This window comes from Delphinapterus leucas, chromosome 19 (genome assembly GCF_059928025.1).
Source record: "Delphinapterus leucas isolate spDelLeu-1000000601 "Yukka" chromosome 19, BTC_Dleu_Yukka2, whole genome shotgun sequence".
NCBI classification, from domain to species: domain Eukaryota; kingdom Metazoa; phylum Chordata; class Mammalia; order Artiodactyla; family Monodontidae; genus Delphinapterus; species Delphinapterus leucas.
Genome location: NC_143147.1, coordinates 67,445,380 through 67,470,828, shown reverse-complemented (window position 1 = coordinate 67,470,828; position 25,449 = coordinate 67,445,380). Strand labels below are relative to the sequence as shown.

Genomic DNA, 25,449 nt, shown 5'->3' with positions numbered 1-25,449 from the left:
GGCCAGAAGGGTACATTGTGTTCTATCTTTAACTCTCAGGGCATACAGGAATAGTCTAGGTCTCCTGAAAAGTCCTGGGATGATCAACAGATACCATTTCTCTTTCACACTTCTTTGAGCAAATCATTGAAAATAACAGAAATACATTTAGTTTCAACAAAGGGGCTCTCTTTGGATTCCATGAGGATGAAGGTGAGGAATATGTATTTACATTTTAATTGGTGTCAAAATATTTGTATTGGTGTCAAAGTTAGAAACACATTAACTTTTGGGCTTCCCTGGTGGCGCAGTGGCTGGGAGTCCGCCTGCCGATGCAGGGGACACGGGTTCGTGCCCGGTCCGGGAGGATCCCACATGCCACGGAGTGGCTGGGCCCGTGAGCAATGGTCGCTGGGCCTGCGCGTCCAGAGCCTGTGCTCCGCAACGGGAGAGGCCACAACAGTGAGAGGCCCGCGTACCGCAAAAAAACAAACAAAAAAAACACGTTAACTTTTAAACTCATGCATTCTAAAAGTGAGATATGTCTTATTAGTACTTTTCAGAGTTTCTTAAACTTTCTTTGGCTCAGTTTTCTCATGTATAAAATGGTGGTAACAGTATCTACCACGCATGGTGTGAGGATATAAACGAAAGGAATTTACAAAACATCTACCACAGTGTCTGATACATTGTGAGCATCTGATTTCCCCATTTTAGACAGGACCGTAATTTAATAATATTTTCTGTGTCTATCTTTCCCAAAGTACTTTGGAACCACTTCTTTTTTAAACCACATTAGAGTATTTGAACACGGTAAGATAGAGAAAGTAAAATCTAACACTTCTAAAATGTTTGAAATAATTCATTAAACTTAAAAAGAAATACCAGAAAATGAAGGGTCATCTATGTAGACTGACGGTATAGTATATGTTTGTTCTTTACAGTTTGAACAAAATCCAAAGTTGATTTTTTTCCTCTGACTTCCTGCATTTGCTTCCTTTCACTTATCAATGTCAGCAAATCAAAGAGGGTAGATCAGCGTCAGGCACTGGTGAAAGCAAACAGTCTAAGTGGGGAAGTTGGAAGAAGTCTCCCTGCCAAGCTCGGTCTTGATGGTGGATGGGGCTCCCTGCAAAAAGCCCTTGGCTGAGGTGCGGTGCTGAAATCAGCAAAGCTGGCCTCCGGTTGCCGGAACCTCAAGAGGGAATAATCCCTGACTTGCCTGTCAGCCTGTTCACGAAGTAATTCCCAACCAGGGCAGGAGCGCTCTCCAGGGTGTGTTTGGGGATATGTGTGGGTATTTTGGGATTTCACTGTGACTGGAGGATAATTCTAATATTTAACATCAGGGATCCAGGGATGCTCGACTCCTGCAATGTGCTGGGGAGCCTGCAGTTGAAAAAGTATCCCATCCAATTTGTAGTCACATGCATTAAAAATACTGTGATACACACACACGCATGTGCACGTACATATACGTCTGTATAATAAATAAATTATATATACGTATGAAGAACAAAAATGAATTCCATCTCAAGATGTCGATACCGACCAGGGTTCTTGGCCTTCTTTAATAAATAGAAATTGATTAGAGACCAGACAAGAAATTCAGGCAAGGCTTTATTGGGGCCCCTGCTGCAGCAGGTGGGGGAGTGAGAACAAGTAACAAGTTCCCCCGAGGGGGGGCAAACTGGCTCCTAATATGGGGTGAGGGAAGGGGTGTGTCCAGGGCGTCGGGCGGGAGTGGTGGCTCAGGTGTTCTGCCCACCCCTTTGGTGGTGTTGAGTGCAGGGGGCCTGCGCAGCACCCTGCTGTTGCTCCCAGCTCTTCAGAAGTCGCAGCTGGTCTTTTTGGCCTTTTTGTATCTTGTTGTTACTTTTAGTCCCTCATAGTTTCTTTGTGTTTTGTTGCTCAAGGAGACATGTGTCCAGGTGCAAGCCCTGCAGCAGGGGTTCCCAGGTCCCAGGTCCCAGCCTGTCTCAGTGTTAACATAAGTAAAGGCGTAGAATGACTGATTGATGCGTTTCTTAACAGTGGAGCTGCTTAGGGATTCATTCCTCTGTCCCTGAATGTTGATTTTCAGATCACTCTCCAATCCATTGGACCCAAGATGCAACTCTTGGGGATCAAATTGCATGTCCCCACCACACCCAACTTCTGTTAAATATTTAGAATGGCAACAGATATCTGAGAATCATAACTGGCTATTTGTTTTTTTTCTTTTAACCTCAAGGTTTAAAGGTTCTCCCTTAAAGAAGCCTTTGTGAGAAGACCACTCTGGGTAGCTAGTAAATCTGTGTGTGAGCCCTCATGCAATGCATCCTCTTCAGGAATGGGTGCTTTTTCAGGAAAGATTTTTGTAGGTGGTTCTGTTTTGTTCTGACCTTGTGTTTATATTGGGCTCCATCCCCACATTTTTTTTTCATGTAGTTGCATTTACAGAAAGCCAACTCATAACAAGATATGTATTTTTCTTTGTCCTATACTGGGGTGGGGCCTCTTATTTATATACACTGTCCAAAACAGATGCTATAGAAACACAAACTCTTATTTTTGGTGGCAACTTGTCTCCCCTAACTTCATGCAGACCTGAAGGAAATTATATCCTAAGAAAATGGAAGATGGCAACACACTGGTGAAAACTCCGTTTGGAGAACATATTACTTAAGAGCTGTATTGTCCAGGTGAAGTACTTTTAGGCCTTTTTAAATGGCTTTCTTGGGTTTGGTTATTATGGATGTATTTTCTCTCCCCGGCAGTGTCAGGGCCATTTCCTGATTCTTGCCAGCCAAAAGTTGCAACATCAAAGAAAAAAGAGCAGAGTTTTATGAAAGTACTTTCCTCGGAGTTTTCGTTATAAATTCGGAGGGGGAAGAGAGAAATTTTAATGTGGATCAAACTCTTGCTTGTTGTCAGAATAACTGTTGCAACAATTGAGTAGCTCGTGTGTTGCCCAATTTGACGGCAGGCTCCAATAGTCAAGAGTGTCCTTAGATTGTATGTATTTTAACATGCATCTTCATAGCATTATTTTATTCGTGAACGATGCAAGTAAAAATGCTTGCATATGGGGGCTTCCCTGGTGGCGCAGTGATTGAGAGTCCGCCTGCCGATGCAGGGGACACGGGTTCGTGCCCCGGTCCGGGAAGATCCCACGTGCCGCGGAGCGGCTGGGCCCGTGAGCCATGGCCGCTGAGCCTGCGCGTCCGGAGCCTGTGCTCCGCAACGGGAGAGGCCACAACAGTGAGAGGCCCGTGTACCGAAAAAAAAAAAAAAAAAAAAGTTTGCATGCAGTTCTAGCTGTATCTACCTTATAAGTGCTTTATTTCTTGGAAGAGGAATTTTCTTTCAATCTAATATGAGCATATCTTCATCAGAGTCAAAGTCCCCATTAGAAACATCGTTGTTGGGTTTTTTTTAACTTTATTTTTTTTAGAGCAGTTTTAAGTTCACAGCAAAATTGAGAGGTAGGTAGGTACAGAACTTTCCCACACATGCAAAGCCTCCCCCTTTATAAACATCCCCCATCAGGGTGGGATGGACCTACACTGACACATTGTAATCACTTGAGGTCCACAGTCTGCATTACAGTCGCTCTTGGTGTTGACGTTTTGGGGGTATCGCAGTATCTTAATGCTCACATTTTAAGGCAGATGTTCAGTTCCTGAGATCACGTAAAATCAGAATCTTCTCAAGCATCCACCTAGTCCCCTGGAAGAAGTCATGTCAGTGACCAGAAGTTCTATTTTCCTCGTCGCGCTCTTTCTGTCTTACCCTGGCTTTCACATTCAATTCCACTTCCGGATTCTCTCTCGGCCTGGAAGTGCCAAGACGTAGCAAGGAAGTCCAGCTCTCCTCTTCCTAGAAACGAGAAGGTTTATGAAAATATAAAACTCATTGTGAAATGTCTAACCCAGTTGCACAAAGGCAACGGTTTCTAATTCAGAATTTTCCAAGGAGGGGTCTCCTGTGGGAGAAACCCTGTGCATGCTTTTTGTTGAACTTAATGAAGCTATGCTAAGAAGTTGCAGAAGAGCTTGGGATATCCACCAAAGGGTAACAGAGGACGCCTCTAACTGGCACCATCATGCGTCATCCTAGTCACACCTGTCAGGATGCCGCTGGTGTTCTGGGCCCCACAATGTGACTCCCATGACTTACTTCTGAGACGTCAAATAAGGATACTATCTGTTTGTGTAAACAAATATACTTTACAGTGTCAACTCTTTCCCTTTGGCCATACATACCCTATTTTAAATACTGTAACTGATAAACTACAGAAGTCATCGTGATTATTATGGTATCTAATTTGGTAGCAAACAGACCCTCCTTGAACTCTGAGCACAAAAGTCTATTTACTGAGATAAAAAATTAACGTGTTGACATCCTATGTGGCCTGTAAATATGTGAACATAAAAGAAAGAGAAAGTGCTATTTTCTAGAGTCAAGAGTTTTTCACTCTAAAACAGAATCATCACATTCAACCTTCTTACTCAACCCAAACCAGATGCAGATCCTGTGGATTAAAATGACCAGCATATCAGTACTGTGCATTCTAAAAGTCTGTTACTTTCCTCTTGATTCCCATAAAATGCTGTCCTACTCAGGCATGTGACGTTTGCATTCTAATTGACTTTTATGTTTTATATCCTCTGGACATCTCAAGTTCTAAGGACTAAAATCCTGACGGTATTTTAAATAAGTTCTTCAGTAGTTAATAGAATAAGACGTTAGCGCATCTACACATTGAAAACTGGATTGACTGAATTAGATTTTTGTAATAAATCACATACAACGAAAACACTGTGTCTTCACAGCTAAGACAAAAAACAAGGAATTTTTCACTTTGCAAAATGTGGCTGTGTAGATACAGCACTCATACCCCATCTTCCAAGTCATTGTTCTTCCTTAGATAACATCAGTATCGGCAGTTTATCTAGTACTTTGACTTCTTTTACTATTTAAAACCATAGGGCTTGGCTTCCAAGAAGATTTATAGGGCAGAGCTACAATTCGGTACCTATTCTAGCTCTCTTCATTGCCTCTTACAAAACAACTATATTTAGAGGATTTCACAAGTCTTAGACTCTAGAGTTTGGTGTATAAACACAATTCAAATGTCCTCACAGTTTTTCAAATAAGCAAAAAGAGAACACAGATCTGAGTTAGTGCTATAATTACAGTATCAAACACTGTGTGTGTGTGTGTGTGTGCGTGCGCGCACGCACGCGCGCGCATAGGAAACTCTTTCAACACCATACCAAAATGTTTACGGTACTCATCTCTGGGTGACGGAGCTATGAATTATTTTATGTTCAGCATGGAAATTTTATGGATTTGCAGTACTTTGTAACAACTAACAAGTTAACATTATCAGAGGGATACAAAGGCTTAGAATGTCATCAGGGAAATGCAATTAACGTCTACTTTCTGTCGGAAGCCCTTAATTTCATAATCAGCATACCAAATTATTTGTCAGAGGTGGGGGCTGCTAGTCAACCAACAAGAGCCCATAGTAATATATGGTTTGTAACAAGGAAGAAAAACATAGCACAGTGTAATAGAGCAAAGCCAGGGGAAGTTATAAACATGGAGTAAATTTTGAAAAGAGCTGCAGCTACTCAGTGAAACGTGTTTTTTGTCTGGTGAAAAGGGCGTTAGTTAATCTACAGTCAGCCTTTTATTTACAATTTATTTTTAATTGAGATAACATTGACTTGTAACATTACCTAAGTTTCATGTGTAGAACATTAATATTTCTAGTTCTAACCACAGCGTGCTCACCACAAAAAGTTTAGTTTCCATTCACCTGGATCAACTGTACGGTAACAGTTTTTTAAGAGTGGTACCTCAAAGTATGAACATGACCTTGAAGGCAAATTGCTCTTTTAATAGAAAATCTGAGCGTCTGTAGAAAAGGATTGAGGTGGTTTGTAGAGATGAACTTAGCCAACCTCTGCAAGGGTTAATTACATACTCAGCATTTCATTTACTGAGATAGTATTCATTTGTGTTACTTTTGATCTTTAGTGTTTGTTGTTCTGTAGTCTTTGAATTCTTCTTCAAAACAAGACTCCTTAGACTTTTTCCAAAGGCTGGTATTGACAAGATGAGCCTAAAATCCATAGAGGGCTTGCAATGATTACCGTGCTAGAGTTTGTGGAGCGGGAATTTTGTCATATGTATGTTGTATGTCATCTGTCATTTTATTTTTCTAATTCTGTACTCCAGACTTTTATTTATTCCACTTGAAAAAGCAGGTTGCTTAATTTTATTTTTCTAATTCTCTGTTTCGGACTTTTACTTATTCTACTTCAAAGAGCAGTTTGCTTATTCATTTCTCTTGCAAAACAAAGAATCTTTGGGATATGGAAAAAGAACCTTGATTTTAAGAGGCACATAAGGGCACATCTATTGGAAAGCTTCTCCTGACCATCACGTGAGTGCAAAGTGCTCCCAGCTTGCAAAGTCTATGGCTGTCTCTTCCTGAAGACCCGTGTGACAAAGCCGTCAGGCAGAGGCAGTGATCTCCCGCCACCACACTGGGCAAGAGTCTGAACCCTGGTGTCCTCTCCGTATAAGTGCCTCTGTTGCTGCTCCAAGCAAGGCTGCTACCCTTTGGCTGTTAGTAACCAGAGACACAGGATTCCAGTGCTGGGCTTTATAACGAAGAATACTGATTTCAAGGACTTTCCTTCAGAACTGACTCTGTGAGGTGGGGACATAACCTGCACACAACCTAGACACTGTCCTTTATAATGACCCATCTGATTAGGAATTTTCCTTTTCTTAGCATCGACTGTACTGTCATGTACTACAATATAGACCTCTAGTTACATACAACCCAGAAACGGGAGGGGGGCATGAGAAGTAAAGGACATCCCATACTTATTTCCCGTTTTCTGGCGTATCTTTGCAGTCGTAAGAAAGAGTCTAGAGCTTCACATACACTGTCCACCCTGTCCGGCATGTAGCATCACCCCAGCAACCTGACCTGGTTGACTACTAGTCACATCTCAATCCAATCTCCACTTCCTCAGGAAACCTCCTCTGATCCCCAACCTGTGTGTCCATAGGACTGGTATTGTTCCTTCATAGGAAAAATTTTAAATTTGCAAATACACATCTGCTCACATGACTTTTTTTTTTTTTTTGGTGATGGTCTTAACTCATCTTCTGCAATAGATTTAAAGCCCCATGATAGTAAGAAGTTGGTCTGTTTCCCTGACGTGGTATCTCCCCTCCGTGGAGTCCCATGACTTGGAACATAACAGGTGCTCAATAAATATTTATGGGATGGATGAATGAATTGAGTGAATAAAAATAAACAAACGGGAACCTTCTTTATTCTGATTCTCCTGCCAACCTCTAGCTTTTCTTTTCATTTTCTTTAGCCACTTCTCTTGCCCGTCTCCTTAAATGTTATTTTTCCTCAAAGCTCTTTCATCTCTCTTATCATTCTATCCATTTCCCCTGGTTAATTTCATTCATCTTTAGGGCTTCCGTCAACCCTATGTACGGTGACTCCTGAATCTGTGTTTCCTAACTTGACCTTTTCCTCGAGTTTAAAATGACCTTTCTACCTTCCTTTTCAACAGCTAGATAAGACTGTCTAGACAACTCCAGATCCACATCTGAAGTGAAGTCAGTTCTTGCCTCCCTCCATCCTCCTCCTGTCCTGCTCCCTCGTAGAAACTTCCCTTTCCAAACTGCCCAAACCAGAAAATTGAATATTATCCTTGATTCTTCCCTCTATTTCAACATCCATCGGTCACGCCATTTCATTAATTTCACCTCCAGATTATCTCAAGAAACTTTTCCCTTCATTCACTCCCACTGTCTCTGTCTTAGTAGAGACTTTCACAGCTCACCTGAACAACTTCCGCCATGTTTTTCACAGCTCACCTGAACAACTTCCGCCATGTTTTTCACAGCTCACCTGAACAACTTCCGCCATGTTTTTCACAGCTCACCTGAACAACTTCCGCCATGTTTTTCCCACCTCCCATCCCACGCCAACTAATCCATTTTCCTTCCTGTTCTGCCAGGTTTATTTTTCTTTAACACAAATCTGCTTCTGCCTTCTACTTAAGAATGCCTTCAATGACTGCTCACAGAATGAATTTCCACAGTTATCACTGAAGGGATCATCAAATCAACAGCTTCAGTCTCTTTCATTCTGCCTATGCTCCAAAGTTTTCTATGTTTTTTTTATGCCTAGTGGATATTTTCACAGGTCTCTGCATGTATATGTTGTTTGTATGTGTTAGTATATGTTTATTGTTCTGACTGGAAAGCCCCACCTTTACTTTTCTAGATCAGACAGTCTCTCACTCATGCTGGGAATCCCAGTGCTATCTCTGCGGAAATGATTTTCCTTTTTTCCTTGAGTAGAATTCATTGTTCCCTTATTTGTCCCCCTATAGAAATTTATCTGAATTTTTAAGCTAGCACTTCTTCAAAACTGAGGAACGAATCCAATTCTCAGGGTCCAGAGCTATCCCTGAAACAGTTATGATAGGTAATTTTGAATTTAACAAACACTATACATTCCAAGCTTTCTTGTGTTTACAAATATTAACTCACTGAATCTTCCTAGCAACAGACGACATAGGTACTATTACTATTCCCACTTACCAGGTGAGAAAACTTAGATGCACAGAGTTTAAGTAACTTGCTCAAGGTCACACACAGGCCAGAATTTGAACCTAGACCGTCCAGCTCCTGAGTCGATGATCTTGCCAACTCCAGGGCTATGCCGTGTCTTTCGGATGAATGCTTGTCTACAGGGCACATGTGTCAGCAGGATTTCAGGCGGATGGAATCGTTTCAAAGCCATTAGTAGGGGATCAGTCTCCTTGTTGTTCATGAAGCCATGTAGCCATGGAGGGGAGTAGCTAGACGTTTCCTTTGAACTGCGGTGCTTGATTCAGGCAGCCGCTCAGACTCACATGCGATCTCTTCATTCACACAGTGCAAAACCCAGAACAGCATGCTCCCACCTGCACCTAGTGTCTCCCCGAGGGGAGGAGATGGCCGGGTCTCATTACGCTTTACGAAGCTACACGCTAACTGGAGCCCGAGTTGCTCGGAGACTAGGTGTTCCTATATCTTATGGTTGTCCCGGGATATTTCCTGGAGCAGAGCTCAGCAGTTGAAAGTCCACGGCTTGAGCGTGGCTTTTTCCTTCCTGGACAAGTTGGCTTTGAGATGGTTGAACAAGTTCCGAAATGTGTAGGCTACACGTAACCCACGACCTTCTGAGGTTTTTTCCTTTCTTTTTTTTCTGATGGAATAGCACCACTTCATGGTCAGCTACCTTTAGTGAGTATATATCGCCTAATGGTTATGTAATATGTTTGGACCATAGGTATAGGTAATGATATATTTCAGCCTTTAGGCTACTGTTCCTTTGATGAATAATTCGTTAGATGAAAAGAAGAATCATCGCTCTACAAATAGACTGATCATGCATGTCATGTTTTAGCTTTGTATTTTTCTTCTAATTAGAAAAGTAATCATTTCAAAAGCAATACATTCACTACATACTCTTCAAACATTACAGAAAGCAGATTAAAAAGGCTTCTATAAGTACCTTTTCAAAGACAGCTGTAACTAATAGTTTGGTATACTCCTCTCATTTTTAATGCATACACATATATACTTACCATATTATTATTGATAACAATTTTAAACAAAATTAGATTATATTATAAATACCATTTTAAACTTTGCTTTTTAACTGAGCAATAATTATTGAGTACAAAAGAACTCAGGAAGTGTTACATCATATAATTTCTCTTGTACATGGGAATCTGATAGATTAATACTGCCTATTTCATATCTCTCAAATGTTCCGTATGGTAATAAATTAAAACAACATTTGACATGGAAAAAAAATTGTCACCTTAAGTAACAAAAATTAAAGTTTCTCTAAACTTCCTCCACTTCATTCTTGGAATGTTCTTGACCACTGAACTGAACCAATAAATTACACAGGAACTTTGCTACCCATCTTTAATTTAAACACATTCACAAATCTGTCAATCAACTTATTCACGTGATTCATCCTCACTACCCATTTGCATATGCATTTCAAGGCCTTTCCATCTTGAGAGCTCTAACCTCTAACACTAACCTCCCCGCAAACAAACAAACAGAAAACAAAATGCTTGCATAAGTTCTTGTTAAACTTTCATGGCAAATAATTTTAATAATTTGAATTAAACTCACACACAAAACTCACACACAAATAGATGGAAAAACCCACTTCTATGGATAGGATAACAATGACTAGGGTTTACAATGGGTTTACTAGGGTTTACTAGGGTTTACAATGATTTACTCTTTTAGGCCCTTGCCACCTTCTATAATTAATTTTTAAACACTTCAGAACACCTGGAAATATTGTTTCTATAAAGGGTAACTTTCCTTTCTTTCTTTCCTTTTTTCTGCCTGCCATGAGGGGCTAAATTAGAATTAATGAAAGAAAACTCAAGGAACCAGATCTCAATATAAGGAGATTTATTTGCAGTCAGATATGAATAAAACTAGTTGTTTGCATTGAATGGTAATAAAGATGATCATGTTGGTATTATAAACAACATAAAAAATAATGGTTAACCTGTATCGATCTTTGTCAAGTACATTACATGCATTATCACATTTAATCCTTACAATAATGTCATGAACTAGCTATTTTTGTTACCCCCACTTTACAGATAGGGAAATCGTGATATTAAAAGTTAGTCCATGTCTCACACGTGATCAGCTTGAATGTAGAGATAAACTGCACTACAGGGGAGTATCTCACTCTAGAGACTAAACTCATAAGTACTTTGCTATGCTGAAGGGTAGTGAATCATCTATTACTGAATTAGCCTTTGAATCATCTGTATAAATATTTAGTAATCTCTTCAGCAAATGCTGAAAGCCATTGTGATAATAAGAATGCAGTGGGATTCAAACAGATGTTGAACTGTTGGGTTAGACTTCATTGGTTTCATATTTTATGACCAATAAAGCACAAAGGTCACAATTTCTGGGTTGGTAACTTTAGAAGCCTTCTTCAAATGTCTTCATAATTATCATGAATCCTCCCTCCCCATACACACACATACACACACACACACACACACACACTCGTTTCAGAGCCTGCTTCCCACTCCTGGTACATGGAGCACAGCTTAAAAATCAGTAGACTTTGCACAGATGTAGAAAACAAACTTACACTTACCGAGGGAGAAGGGAGGGAGGTGTAAATTGCGAGATTGGGATTAACATACACACACTACTATATATAGAATAGGTAACTAATAAGGACCTATGGTATAGCACAGGGAGCTCTACTCAATACTCTGTAATGACGTATATGGGAAAAGAATCTGGAAAAGGACAGATATATGTATGTGTATAATTGAATCACTTTGCTGTACAGCAGAAACTAACACAACATTGTAAATCAACTCTACTCCAATATAAAATTAATCTAAAACAAAAGAACTTAAAAAAAAATTGGTAGCCTTTGGAAGATGCCCTCATTGTTGCAGACTTGATACAGGGAACCTTTGCTTGTCTTCCGAGCTGCCTCTTTACAAGTCTTTCTTGTCATAGTGATGATGTAGAGCAGGCTGCCCATCTTTGATGCTCCTCCATTCTGTTCATTTGAAATAAGGAAGTCCAAGGACCAGAGGTGGGAAGCAACTCTGTGGACAAAGCCTCTGCTTTAAACGTCCTCGCGACCCAACCTATAGGGCTCTCAGAAGAGTTTGCTGGCGACATGAGTTGCTAAGTGGCGACGTGAGTCGCTAAGTGGCGACATTTCATTATTAAAATAATAAATGTAATAAATGCTATGTAATGTCAAGTTTCCCAAGGATCTAGTAGCTTCTCAACACGCATAATATACTTCTCTTCAAAAATATCTATTGGAATGCTCTGTATTTTCTTTTGTCTGTGTTCTAGGGTGTGTATGGCTGTGGCTGTGTGTGTGTGTGTGTGTGTGTGTGTGTGTATTAAATGGTATATTTCCTCTACTTCTTTTTTTTTTTTACTGGAGCATAAAATTTCCGAGTGGAAATCATTGCTTGAATGTGTAGCTCCTCACAATTGTTAGGACAAAGTTCTTTCTAAACAGGTTCTCAGAACCTGCAGAAATAGGACAAGAATAATTCGAATTAATCATTAAAAGTAAAAAAAAAAAAAAAAAGAAAAAAAAAGAAAAGTATTTAAACTCCTGAATCTCAGACAACTGCCAATTTAAAATTCTGAAAAATCTCACCACTCTATTGGAACTATTTTACAGTAGCATCTCTTCTCCAAGATAAATTTGTATGTGTTTCTTTTGCACGGATTTGTTTTCAATCCCCCCTGCCCTCCCAAGGAGCTGACTATTAAAAGAAACGTGATCAAAAACCCCTTTGATTATTTTTATGGGTGGCACATTTCTATTTCCATAAGATGATTTATGCTAATTCCTGAATGTGTTTCCAAAGGTAGTTCATGAGAGCTAAAGTCGGCTGGGAGCCCTCGATTTTAGATAAGTTGACAGTGAGGCCATTCTGATAGCATGTGATTCCCTGGCTCTTCCCTGGCAGCCCCCAGGCCTTTTTCCATGCCATTCAATTAAAGCAGTTTCCATTATGACTAACATTATGTGCTCTGAAGATCTTTCATCATATGGTGCTGTGAGGCATTATTTTAAAATAGAAATGCCTGCCAGAAAGCTCTTTTATTTTGTCCTATTGTAAGATGTTCCTTTTAAGTGTGTGTATATCACCCAGACACCCTCCACGTTCTGCCTTGATTCCTGATGGTGTCTTTGATTCTCCACCTCTGCAAGGTCAATCTTTAAAGTTCAGATGAGAAAAGGAACAGGAGTATTTGTGGATATTTCAGAGTCCATTTGAGGAAAAAAATAAAGAGCTTTGGCCTGGCCACTGCATTCTCTCTCTCTCTCTCTCAGCACATCTAAATTTCCACAATGAAGAAGACACTTAAAGTGCAACATTATTTCAGTAATTGCAAAAGGGTAAAATAGCTTACTCAGCTCCCAAACTTTCCTATTGACTTGACATAAATAAATTCATTCATTAATTATGGTAAATGACTAATAACATAGTAAATATTTTACCTGTGTAAGGTTCAAATTTACTTTAGAGGATATATTAAAATCTATAAATTATGAAGAATGACAGCTGAGTTCCCAATATACATAAAGGACTGATTTTTTTAAAAAGTTAGAACCTAAACTGAGATACAGTTCTCAGATTTATAAGACATGTTGAGATTTGACATGGTGAGTTAGATCAAAATATTCCTTTGGGTAAAGATGGATCTCTCTCTCATATTGGAAGATATTTACTTGGAAGATATGTAGTTATATGTAAAAAGCCTGAGAGACATAAGAAATAATTTGAAAACATTTTTAATGTGATAAGCACCCTTGTTCTGAATTACACGGATTTAAGTTTTGCTCCAGAAGTGACAGCATAATTCACCCAGATTCACGATCTTGCTTTGAAGCCAAGGCCATTGCCAACTGGTTACCTGTCCAACCTTCTTCATTATCAAACTTCCTTTGAAACTGCAGAACTTCTCCATTTCTTAAGCACACAGCACTCAAATGTTCTTTGACCTCCAATTATTCTCAACTAGAATTTCTTTAGCAAAGCTATTTTATCCAAAGCTAAAGAAGCCCATTCGTTCGTAGGTACCTAAGAAAGGAAATGGAATTTCCTATTGATGTTCTCCCTTTCAAGTTCAAAAAGGGATAAAACAAATTTCTATATGAAAAGCTCTTTGTGTTTCTTCAGCAAATACTTGTAGTCTGGAATGACACACAGGTCTCTTCAATCCTGGAGATCACAAGTCATTTCAGATGACAATTGTTCTAAATAAACATATGATTCACAGGGAAATTTTTATAGTTGTTCAGTTAAGTTCACCTTTCAGCAATTAGCAGTGTTCTTCTGATGTATTAAACCCTTGAATAACGTGTGCTCAGTTACTGTCTCAATATTTTTGAACAGTGTGTTCTAACCTCAGAGCTGCACAGTGTTTTTTTTTAAATAAAATATCTTCTTTACACCAGTATCACTCCTGTGTTGCTCCATGTAATAACCCCATTACCATGAATCACATGGCATTGATGATACTAATATCATATGTGAAAAGGTTGTTCCACTGTGGCATTTGGTTGCAAATAACTCTAGTCCACTACACCAATACTTTTTCTTTTGTAATACAACTTTCTAAAAAATGGTTTATGTATGAAGAGCTACTTATCTAAACCCTCTTTATCTCCCCAAACACACTTTTATGTCCAAAAACACACTCAGGAGAGAAATAAATTTACAACAAGATAGATTTTGCTGATAGGTTTTTCATCTTTCTTCCTTCCTTTCCCCTCCCCCTCCCTCCCCCACCCTCCCTCTGTCCCTTCCTTCCTTCCTTCCTTCATTCCTTCCTTTCTTCCTTCCTTCTTCCTCCTTCCTTCCTCACCCCTGACACCCCCCTTCCCTCCTTCCTTCCTTCCTTCCATCTTTTTGGATGAATAGTTGAGTAAAAGATTCTTTTTATGACAGTAAATATCTGGAGTGGAAATTTCACTTTGTCTTTAACTTCTCCTTTGCACTATGTTATGAAATAGATAGATACAGTGATGTAATAAAACAGGGCATTTTATTTGCACCAGACTTTGTCCATTTTCAGATGGAGTTCTTTTGGAAAGAGATAAAAGAGTCAAACCAATCACAGATGTTCAGTGGGGCACTCACCTCCTGCTGTCAGGGTATACCATTCACTAGTAAACCCACTCCATGGTACTCTGTTTGGCTTTATCACAAAGCTTGGAAAGTTCTTAGCACAGAGCCTAGAATTGGGTACACATTCATTAGAATGAACATTTGATAGAAAAAAAAGACTATCCAAAAATATCCTTATGGACTATGTATTTTAGATGTAATCCATTGGAAAACATGTTTGTTTCCTTAAGAGAAATTTTCTTAAGTGGCCATTGTTGAGCATGATCTATATCTCAGGATACTATTCTAAAAAACTTTTGATCAAATTTATGAGGGTGAGATTGTCAAGGACCCCGAAGTATTTATCCTTCCAATTTTATGTATGTATAGATCACGGATCTGTAAACTATGGTCTGCCGGCCAAACAGCCTGTATTTGTAAATAACATTTTATGGAAACACTGCCATATTTATTTGTTTACATACCATCCATGCTGCTTTTGCGCTACTATTACAGAGTAGAATTGTTGTGACAGAGAACATATGAGGCCCCCTAAACCTAAAACACTATCTGACCCTTTAAGGAAAATGTTTGCCAACACCTGGTATAGACGATCAGCTTCTACTGACTTGGCTGAAAATTAAATGATTTATTGAAATATTTACAAAGTTTCAGACACAGAAGACAAGCACATACTTTCCTTATAGAGCTGAAAGTTAGTCTCATTGAGACAGAAAAGGAGTAGAATACATTAATCTATACTCTGCTTATGTTTTTTTAAAAGCCCTGAGGTATTTCAATCATGCTCCTTAATAGGACTTCTAAGAATTTTCCAACTCATCTCACAGATGGGACTGAATTTTGGCAGAACCTGTATTTATCCAAACTCAGCTGTCTTTGGGGGGCAAACAGAAGACTCGAGATAAGAACTTCTCTTAGCTTTGGCAAGGGAGAAGAGAATAATCCCACTTCTGACAAATCAACAAGCACACAATTCACATTTCGTTCCACGAGGCAAGAAATGAACCTGAGGTGTTCGCGTTATTATTTCTGTTGCTGGAAAGTTACTTACATCACTCTGTCTTTGAATCTTGGAGTTAGATGAGGCAGGACACGCATGAGTTGTGATTTCATCAACAACCAGATTATCTGCTCAATCCAGCGCAAGCAACGTGACGGGACTATTTCCAGTGCTAGTATTGATTCTGTTCTTTATGCTGCAAAATGAACGCTGACTGCTCTAAGGGGCTGCGCAAAAGCGGGGCAGGTCACATGTCTCATGCGCGACATCCATCTGGAATGTACTGTGCATTGACACCGCGATACAAAGCAAGGATGGAGAGCCTGTGTTTTGAACATATTAATAGACACGCAGGCAGGTTCACGGGCTACTCCTTTCCCTAGCAAACTAAAATCACTCCCAGGGAATTGAGCTGGCCCGTTAAATAGTTCTCTGCCAGAGCAAACAGGAGGATGAGAGAAGAGAAACCAATGGAGAAACCATCAATCAGTACTGTTATAACATGTCTCTGGACTCCATTGCTTCATTTCATAAGGTGACATCAAGAATAATTATCATCACACATGCGGATTTCAGGACTCTTATAGGAGAAAGGTATGTTAATGAATAACCTCAAAGATAAAGAGCACTTTGAAATGTTTACAAATGATGTTCAAAATCAGAGAAAACATCCCCCAAATTCTTTAAGACACTTTCAGCCACACCTGCAATAGACGCTAGCTCTCGTGAATTTTGGCGCTAGATTAGAGAAGGCTATACTAACACAAAATCAATCTCTGGTTTTCAGGAATGAGATGAAAAAAATACCATTGGAATATGTAAATTTGTTTTGAATTCCTACCATCAATAGGTATTCTTATTATCTATAGACACTGAGTTGGAGACACAGGACTAGACAATATGGCTGCCCCAGTACCTAGAAGCCAAGCTATCCTTTCTCTTGTATTTTATTTGGGAGATATAGATAGGGACCACTAGTCTTCGTGAAATGTGGGCATTTGGCCGATTCCAGCCCCTCTAAGCCTTCAGGTTGGTCTAGCATCCCTCTGAATGCACCAGCCACTCCCTTGGATCAAAGACAAATACAGATAAGAAGAAAGCAGTTTCCTAACATTTGTGGGATCCAGGGTAAGAGTTAAAATCAAGAGCCATGTACCATATGTCTAACTATTTAAATCATAAACTGCGCTAAAAAACCATTCAATAAGGCATTTTGTATTCTACTCTCTTGACAAATACAGCTGCTTTATGACTTGGAGAGCTGAGTTTGAATTTAGAATTTTCAGAATCTTTGGAGTTTCTCACTGGCATTTGAGAGTGAGAAAACACCAGTCCCCAGGACCTGGTCCAAAGCCTGTACCCCCATCTCTAACTACTCCTGCTTCTGACCTGAGCCATGGAGGGGCTTCCAGGTGTATATGTAGGTACCCACCTATGAGGTCTAAGATCCTTCCGCACTCCCCAACATCTTCTGCTTGGGCAAATAGCTACCTTTGTCTACTCCTCGGACCTAGGATTATACGTCTGGGGGATGACCTCATGAGGACTGGTCTGGAAGCAGGCCAAGCCTATCTTGGGCAGGAAATTCCATGGTTCTGGATACTCAGAATATAGCCTAGAAGGGAAGCATAGTTACTAGGGAGCCTATCCTCTTCCTTACTCCTTGCTCCATGGAGAGGGATACATACAGACCAGGGACAGAATGGCATCTTCTAAAGTATGACCTTGGCACAGGGGCTGGCTGATCTCACCCAAATCTAAGGGCAGTGCCGTTCACGAGTTCCTATGACAGAGGTGTCTACCTTTGTAATTTCCCATCATAGATTTTCTACTTGCCTTTAAAATATCCTTTAGAAAATATTTAACCCTCAGCTTGAGTAGAAAGGATGACTGTGGTAATATGTTATTGAACAGCATTTCATAAAAATAGAGATCAAAGTTCCAAATTGATAACAACAAATCAAATCGCCTGGGTCTTCTGTAATTATTTTGTGAAGGATTTATTGAAGTTAGCATGGATTCCTGCATAGAGGCCACTGCCAAACCAGCGCGGACTCATCTTCATCCCAAATAAGAGTTTCATTGTATCTGGGGAGATGCTCTGTAGGTGTGATGCACCACATCCTTACATGAATATGTTCTGGTTTAGACTCTTTCCGTTCATACTGATGTCTTGATATTTCCTGAGAAAATCTTCTCCAGCTCTTCTTTTTCCTAGTAAAATTATATGGATGATACAGAAATGCTTTGGGCCTGAAAAGACGTCAATTCACCAAGAATATTCAAGTTTCACAGAAAATTGCATTGTTGATCTCAGTCTTCCTATTTCCCCTAAAGGCCTTTGACTGAGGCCCTTTTCTTCAGGACAGGAATCTCAAGAAGACACGATCATCTGTACAACGCATGCTTCATTTCACAGTGCTTAGAGTCAGGGGTGGGAAAGGGAGTGAAGGATAAGAAATTACTTCAGTACCCCCTTTCCACAAAAACCCAGAGGAGTGTAAAACTCAGGGCTTGTTTGTTATGCAAATGCAGGCCTTGAGACAGCTCAAAAGCCTGCCTCTCCTTTTTAAATCAGCTGGCCCCCTCAGCACTCACTTTGCAAATAATTCCAATGCTCTACCTGTTCCCACAAACTCATGGACTTTTCTTGGTTGTAATCACTCATGTTTTTTAACCAAGCAGAGTCAAAAAGTAAATAAATAAGTGAAGGATGAATAACAACACCAAATAAACTTAAGCTAAGTCAGTCAGATTTCCCCTGGGTTCGCAAGTAAATGACAGTACTGATAACCCCTAACACATTATATGAATGACGTTAAAAATGATGAGGGTAATGCCCACACAGTAAACGCTTTTATTTGGGACTACATGTTTATGTTTACAGCTGGCATTTTAAATGGTAAAGTAGACTGTTAAACAGATCTGCTTACTCAGATTTATCTTAAATAGAGTAAAAACTCTCTACCCAGAGGGACAGAGTTTTTCCTTTTGCATCAGCTTATCCTAACAGCAATTTGTTGGGGGGAGAGGACAGACATACTTCTCATTGCTAACATACAGATAAGTTGTAAATGGCTCCCTGGTGGTCAGTGAGTCATAAGGAACTAAAATTTCATTTTTTTCCATTCCCCAGGACTAGACCTTTCCTCTCACTTCTTTTTTTTAAACAAGCCACATTCCATCCCAGGAATCTTGGGAGCAAGAGTCATAATAGCTGCACGTTGAGTGCACAGTGCTCAGTGCTTTACGCATCTCATTCAATCCACAGTAACTCTTTTTTTTAACTGAAGTATCGTTGATTTACAATACTGCATTAGTTTCAGATGTACGACAAAGTGATTCAATTCTATACACACACACACACACACACATATTCTTTTTCTGATCCTTTTCCATTATAGGCTATCACAAGAGATTGACTATAGTGCCCTGTGCTATACAGTAGGTCCTTGTTGCTTATCTATTTTATATATAATAGTGTGTATATGTTAATCCCAAACTCCTACTTTATCCCTACCCCGCTCCTTCCCCCTTTGACAACTGTTAGTTTATTTTCTGCGTCTGTGAGTCCGTTTCTGTTTTGTAAACAAGTTCATTTGTATCACACAACAACGTGTAGCAGCATTCCTACTGAATCCTTGAGTGCCAATCACAGTTATTCAATAAGACCCAAAATCTGAGGACCCTGTCCCTGAATTGTCTAGACCTGCTTGTTGAAGTCATTGTAGTTTACATAACACAGTGTTACTGTTTGTTCTCTTCTGTGGTTCACCAAACAGGGCACACATTTATCAACACTTTCCTAAACCAGCATTGGTTATCATATGCCCTCTGTGAATATCCTCGGTGTGCGGGGCTATTGTGTGTTTCTTTCTCCCTCTCTCTGTCTCTCTCTCTTCTGGCCGTTTCCGAACTCATGTACCTGAACAACGTAGCAAGAACTCAAGTATTCAATACAATGTATAAAGCCAAGTCAAGATATATTTGTAACTATGACACCCAACCTCAGTTGCTAATTGGGTCTCATTTAATCAACCATAGAAAAATTTCATGGGACTAAACTAGTGGTTTTCGAATTTCTGTTAGCATTGACTCTGATGACAATCTTACATAATTTAAGCTCAGCCTTGGCAAAATCATTAGACTCCTATATTTCTGAAACCCACTGGCTTCCTACTTTTCCCTAAATCTAAACTAGATTACACGAGCTGCTCTCTTGCTAGTGCTTTTGAAGGCCGGACTTTTTAAACCAGTAGCAGCCAATGATAACTAATCCAAACGCAACTGGAGTACATCTACCTGGCTCACACTGAATCTGACATTTTTTTTTCCATTTTTTTCCAATTTCTTAAAATCACAAAGAATAAAGGCACATAATTTTCCAGGAAGAAAAGGAAACAGTCTGTTCTTCTGACTATCTGGTCAAGCAACTATAATTATTTAATTATCTAATATATATTTAATTAATATGCTTATTATAATGAATGATTTTTATGCATATGTTTTTAAGCCAGGGAATAAATATGTAAGATCTGGAATTATATTATTATATTATTCACCTCCTCACATAAAACTCTACCACTTAAGACAGGTTTGTAGATAGTGTTTTGTTTTTTTCAAATGTGAAGAAAATTTCTTTTGAGCCATTAACATGCTTTCACTCAGTCTTTGCTTATTTTCGTATAAAGTTCCAAAGTGCTTAAAGTTTAATCACCTATATCCCTCTACAAAAGCCCCATTGGGTAAAGTTAGACCAGGCTGGATGGTAAGAATTTGTCTCCTAACGTTAGTCTTTAATCAGGGATTAGTTTATTTTTTGTGGCCATTCTGCCATTGAGGTTGGTGGCATCATATTTCACTACAAAATTAGCACTTGATCATGGCATTACTTGAGGAGGTCAGCTGTGATTATACATGGATCAATGTGGAAAAATAGGGTCATTTCCCTTGAGTGATTTTGAAGTTCATCTTCCATACTGTCTTATACATTGTATACACCATGCATGGACATACCATTCTTCCTCTCCCTGAAATTGTAGCATCTGAAAATCAGCAACAAGATAAAGAGCTCTTTATTGCCTGCATCCAAAGGGAGCTTCCAAAACATACTCTACGTATTAGGAATATAAAGTATGTGACAAAAGCAATAACAGAAATCATCTATTATTTAGTTATCCAAACAGGGCTATGGGCAATTCAGTTGGGTTCAATTTTGGAGCACCCTTGGTCTCATTTTCATACAAATACACAAGCTGTATCCAGCTTCTTCTTTTATACAATGTCAGCACAGGTACCCCTCACCACACTGCCTGAATTTTAACTATTTATTTTAAGCACTTGAGGAGTGATGACACAGCATCAGTCTCCTTAAATCAGTATTTTTTTGTTTTAAAGGAACTAAGAAGGCAGTTTAGCCTCAGACAAAAAAATGATCCAACCCACATCAAGGCTGGGGCTCTGCTCAACCAGTTCTGGGCTTATATGGAATTGATTCTGGGAGAGTCTTCCAGCAACCTCCGTCCTCAGCAACAAGTTATTTATCAGAAACCAATGGCATTAAAACATCATGACATTTAATCTTTAAGACAACAATTGCTTATTTCCTTCCCAGAATTGAAAAGAGAGAAAAGTAAAATAAACAGAATTGAAGTAAAACAAGCCTGCCTCCAGTAACCTCTACTAAAAGCAGTTTTCTTCTTTTTGCTTATTTTATGTTTTGTTTTGTTTTTTATATCCTTTGTATTTTGTTATTGAAGTATAGTTGATTTACCATGTTGTGTTAGTTTTGGGTATACAGCAAAGTGACTCAGTTTTATATACCTATATATATATATATATAGGTATATAAAACTATATACCTATATATATATATTCTTTTTCAGATTCTTTTCCATTATAGGTTATGACACAATATTGACTATGGTTCCCTGTGCTATGCAGTGGGTCCTTGTTGGTTATCTATTTTAGATATAGCAGTGTGTATATGTTAATCCCAAACTCCTAATTTATCCCTGCCCCCCTTTCCCCTTTGGTGACCATAAGTTTGTTTTCTATGCCTGTGGGTCTATTTCTCTTTTGTATATGAGTTCATTTGTATCATTTCTTTTTTAGATTCCACATATAAGCGATATCATATATTTGTCTTTCTCTGTCTGGTTTACTTCACTTAGTATGATAATCTCTAAGTCCATCCATGTTGCCTTAAATGGCAAATGGCATTATTTCATTCCTTTTTATGGCTGAGTAATATCGATTGTACATATATATATCCTACCTTGAAAGGCGTTTTCTTTTTCTGCAAACCCTTCCCCCTCCTTGGCCAAGAACATCAAAAGTTCAACTCATGAAACAAAGAGGAAATGATTCTTCTCATTTTATACTTCTATTTCAACAATGATTGTGACATTGAGACATATTTTACATAGTAAAATGAGCATCTTAATCTTTTGCAAAGAGTGTGGTTATTTCCTTCCTGGGAGTGGAAATACTAAGGGATGCAGGAAGGAGAGGGATACCGGTAATTCTGCAAGCCGGTCAGGACAAATCCTGCCTGGGCTGGCTGATCCTGAATGGGGCAACCCGCAACAAACGGGAAGGCCAGCTTCTTTCTTGGTAACTTCCCATTTGGCAAGTACAACGCGTATTGATTTATATAGCTGACACTGCGGAGGAGTAGGCAGAAGAAAACAAAACGAAACAAAACAAAAGCAGAACCACAGGCAGCTGAGCTCAAAATCATGTCTCAATCAGAGTGTCAATACATATTTTCTGAGAATTTCACCATCAGTGTTCTAGAATTATAAGATTAGACACTGCAGGCTCTCAGGTGGTTTAGTTGCTCAACTCAGGGCTGAGTGATGCCTTGATAGGGATATGGAAGAATCAGAGGAAACACAGACTCCGGGTGAGTCTGGTGTGCACACGCACCTTTGTCTCTTAACCTAAGGCTCCATGCGCTGGGGGTTTAATTAGATTTGCAGTGTTACTTGACTATATTGGAATAAGTATATTGTATTTAGCGTAAGTCTGTGTTCTTCAATTTCCCACTTCTATCAGATTTTTGCATGTGTTCGAAGAAAGCTTCACAATTCATCACCTTCCTCCCTTCAGTTAATGGGAGGAAACTTAATAGGTTTGTTTCCTTCCAGAACAGAGGGGATATATGTATACGTATAGCTGACTCACTTTGCTGGGTAGTAGAAACTAACGCAATATTGGAAAGCAACTATACTCCAATAAAAATTAATTATAAAAAACAGGTTGGTTTCCTTTGCTTAGTTTCCATATCCTAAGCAGCAAGAACAAATCCAGTTGCCTACAAACTCGTCTCACAGATCTCACTTCTGGGTATTAGTTTCTGTAGCAAAAGTCTTGTAGGTAGGCATACTGTTCAGCTGCTACGGAATTCATTCATTCAATCATTCACCCATTCAGTCATTTATTCAACTGTATCTTTGGGGCACCTTTTTTTTTTTTTTTTTTTGCAGTACGCGGGCCTCTCACTGTTATGGCCTCTCCCGTTGCGGAGCACAGGCTCCGGACACGCAGGCTCAGCGGCCATGGCTCACGGGCCCAGCCGCTCCGCGGCACGTGGGATCTTCCCGGACTGCGGCACGAACCCGTGTCCCCTGCATCGGCAGGCGGACTCTCAACCACTGCGCCACCAGGGAAGCCCTGGGGCACCTTTTATGTGGAACAGTTGGGAAAAGAGGAAAAATTCCCTTGGAGGAGTGATTTCCCCTGTCCTTTCTTCATATATTGTTTTAAATGCTTAGGATTAAATGTGTACTTTTCCAGTACTGAATTCCTGAACAGTGTGATCCGTCTTCACGCGCACACTGGCACAGACACACACCCTTATCTACACTGATTTTTATTTACCTGTATAAGTGGAGAGGAACGTTGATGGAGAAAATGACGAACAGAAGACAATTCAAAAGTTGTTCATGCCTGCAAAGCATACATTTTTGGATACTCGATTTCCCTTCCAACTTATGTTAATGTTAAAATGAATTTCATTCACTAAGCATATACCAGCTGTATATTGGGATGGGGCGGCTGGGTGGGAAAGGCAGGCAAGGAAGAAGTGGCCTCCCGTGGCCAGGGAAACTGACAGAAGGCAAAGTAGCATTTATAAATGTGCTCTGAATTACCCATGGAATAAATAAGGCACGTGCAGAACTAGGGGCTCACTGTTGATTATTTTTAATGATTATGTTTTATCTTTAGGCTTCTTTTCAAGTGTGTCTTCTTACACAATAATTTTCCAAATAAATTCTTTAAAAATTCTGTACTGCAAATATCTAGACGAAAGTTACACGCTCTACACCCACACAAACATAATGCAAAATGATCTTCTGGCTGAAGTTTGTCCACTGTGTGAATAATATCCCATATATAAACACTCATGGATCTTTAGGCACCAAATCACTTCTAGCTCATTCACCAGCTTGACTCAGGAGTGAACCACGGAATAAAATAAATTATGTCGGTATTCTCTTCCAACCAGGCACTTGACCCTTGGGAGGAGAGGTGTGGTTGTTAAAACAACAGACTATAAATCAGCCCAGTGGACTAGGAAACATCACTTCAGAGACTGAAGGGGAAAATTATTGAAATCTTGGCACTGCTTTAGCCTCCACCTCAGCAAGGAGAACTTCCTCCCAGCCTCTTCTCCAGCGACTTCAGAATTCTCCTTTGAGCCAAGTGGTTCCATTTGATCGTCAAAAGGCCAGGCCCGAACAAAGCTGCTGTAACTGGCTTTGGAGAGTGCGGACGGTTTCCTGGGGAAAACACCATTTCGTTCTGCTTTCCCTGAATCTGTTAAAAACATGTTTGTTTTGGCATTTTTCAGGCTTCGTGTGATTTTTAGTACTCCACAGTTTGAGAGGATTACATTACACCTTGTGACCAAAATGAGGGCTGGGAGTAAGTTGACTCCACAGCATTAGAATCCTATAATTACGGGTTCAAATAGAAAGAGGAAGGTGAATCTAGATAAACTTGGCTTTTAAGGATTTAATACAACATAACTGAGTATGACTTAAGACAGTCTATGTTTAGATTATATGATACAGGCCTTACCTGTGCCATAAACATATCACAACTTTTGACAAAGTCTGAAGGGCTATGTATAAAAGAACTTGGGAACTGGAAGGGAAGTAGGAGTCCAACCCCTTCACTTTACAGAAAAGACATTGCATTAAATGAAATTTAAGGAATTTTCTCAGAGTCACACAAATAAAGTAACAGGGCCGCCACTAGGACTCTTGTCTTCTGAATTTCAGCCCCAAACATGTATATATATACGTGGGGCACATCTGATCCTGCGCAAAAACTCCCGCATTTGACAAATACACACACACCATTAATTATAATATTGTACATATAAATTATGGAATTTGCATTTGTTTGGTTTTAGAATTGCTGACCCAAAGTAGCTCCGAATCGCTCACAGTAGCTCTGAAAATAAAATGTGAATGCACTGAAAAAAAAAAGGGCAGTAGGTAAAAGCCAATTCTTTCTCTTTGGAACAGATAAGAGACAGTCCTGAGCAATTTGCTATGGATGAAGCCAGCTTCCACTGTGCCAGGAGAAGCCCTTTAGTAGGGCAATAAAGGGTGAAATTCCTTTGCTATAACCACTGTCTCTTTACTAAAGCTAGTAAGTATATTCTCTGAGATAATCAGTATACTCAAACTA

General features: G+C 39.5%; 1 protein-coding gene across 1 annotated transcript in view; it reads left to right on the top strand.

Moving 5' to 3' along the window:
- Nucleotides 1–25,449, top strand: part of KCNJ2 (potassium inwardly rectifying channel subfamily J member 2) — a 404,418-nt gene that overhangs the window by 27,058 nt on the left and 351,911 nt on the right. Inside the window, exon 2 of the transcript XR_016389076.1 lies at nucleotides 1–25,449. This exon is cut by the window's left edge and continues 21,039 nt beyond it; it is cut by the window's right edge and continues 57,183 nt beyond it. The gene's annotated coding sequence lies outside the window, so the exon portion shown is untranslated.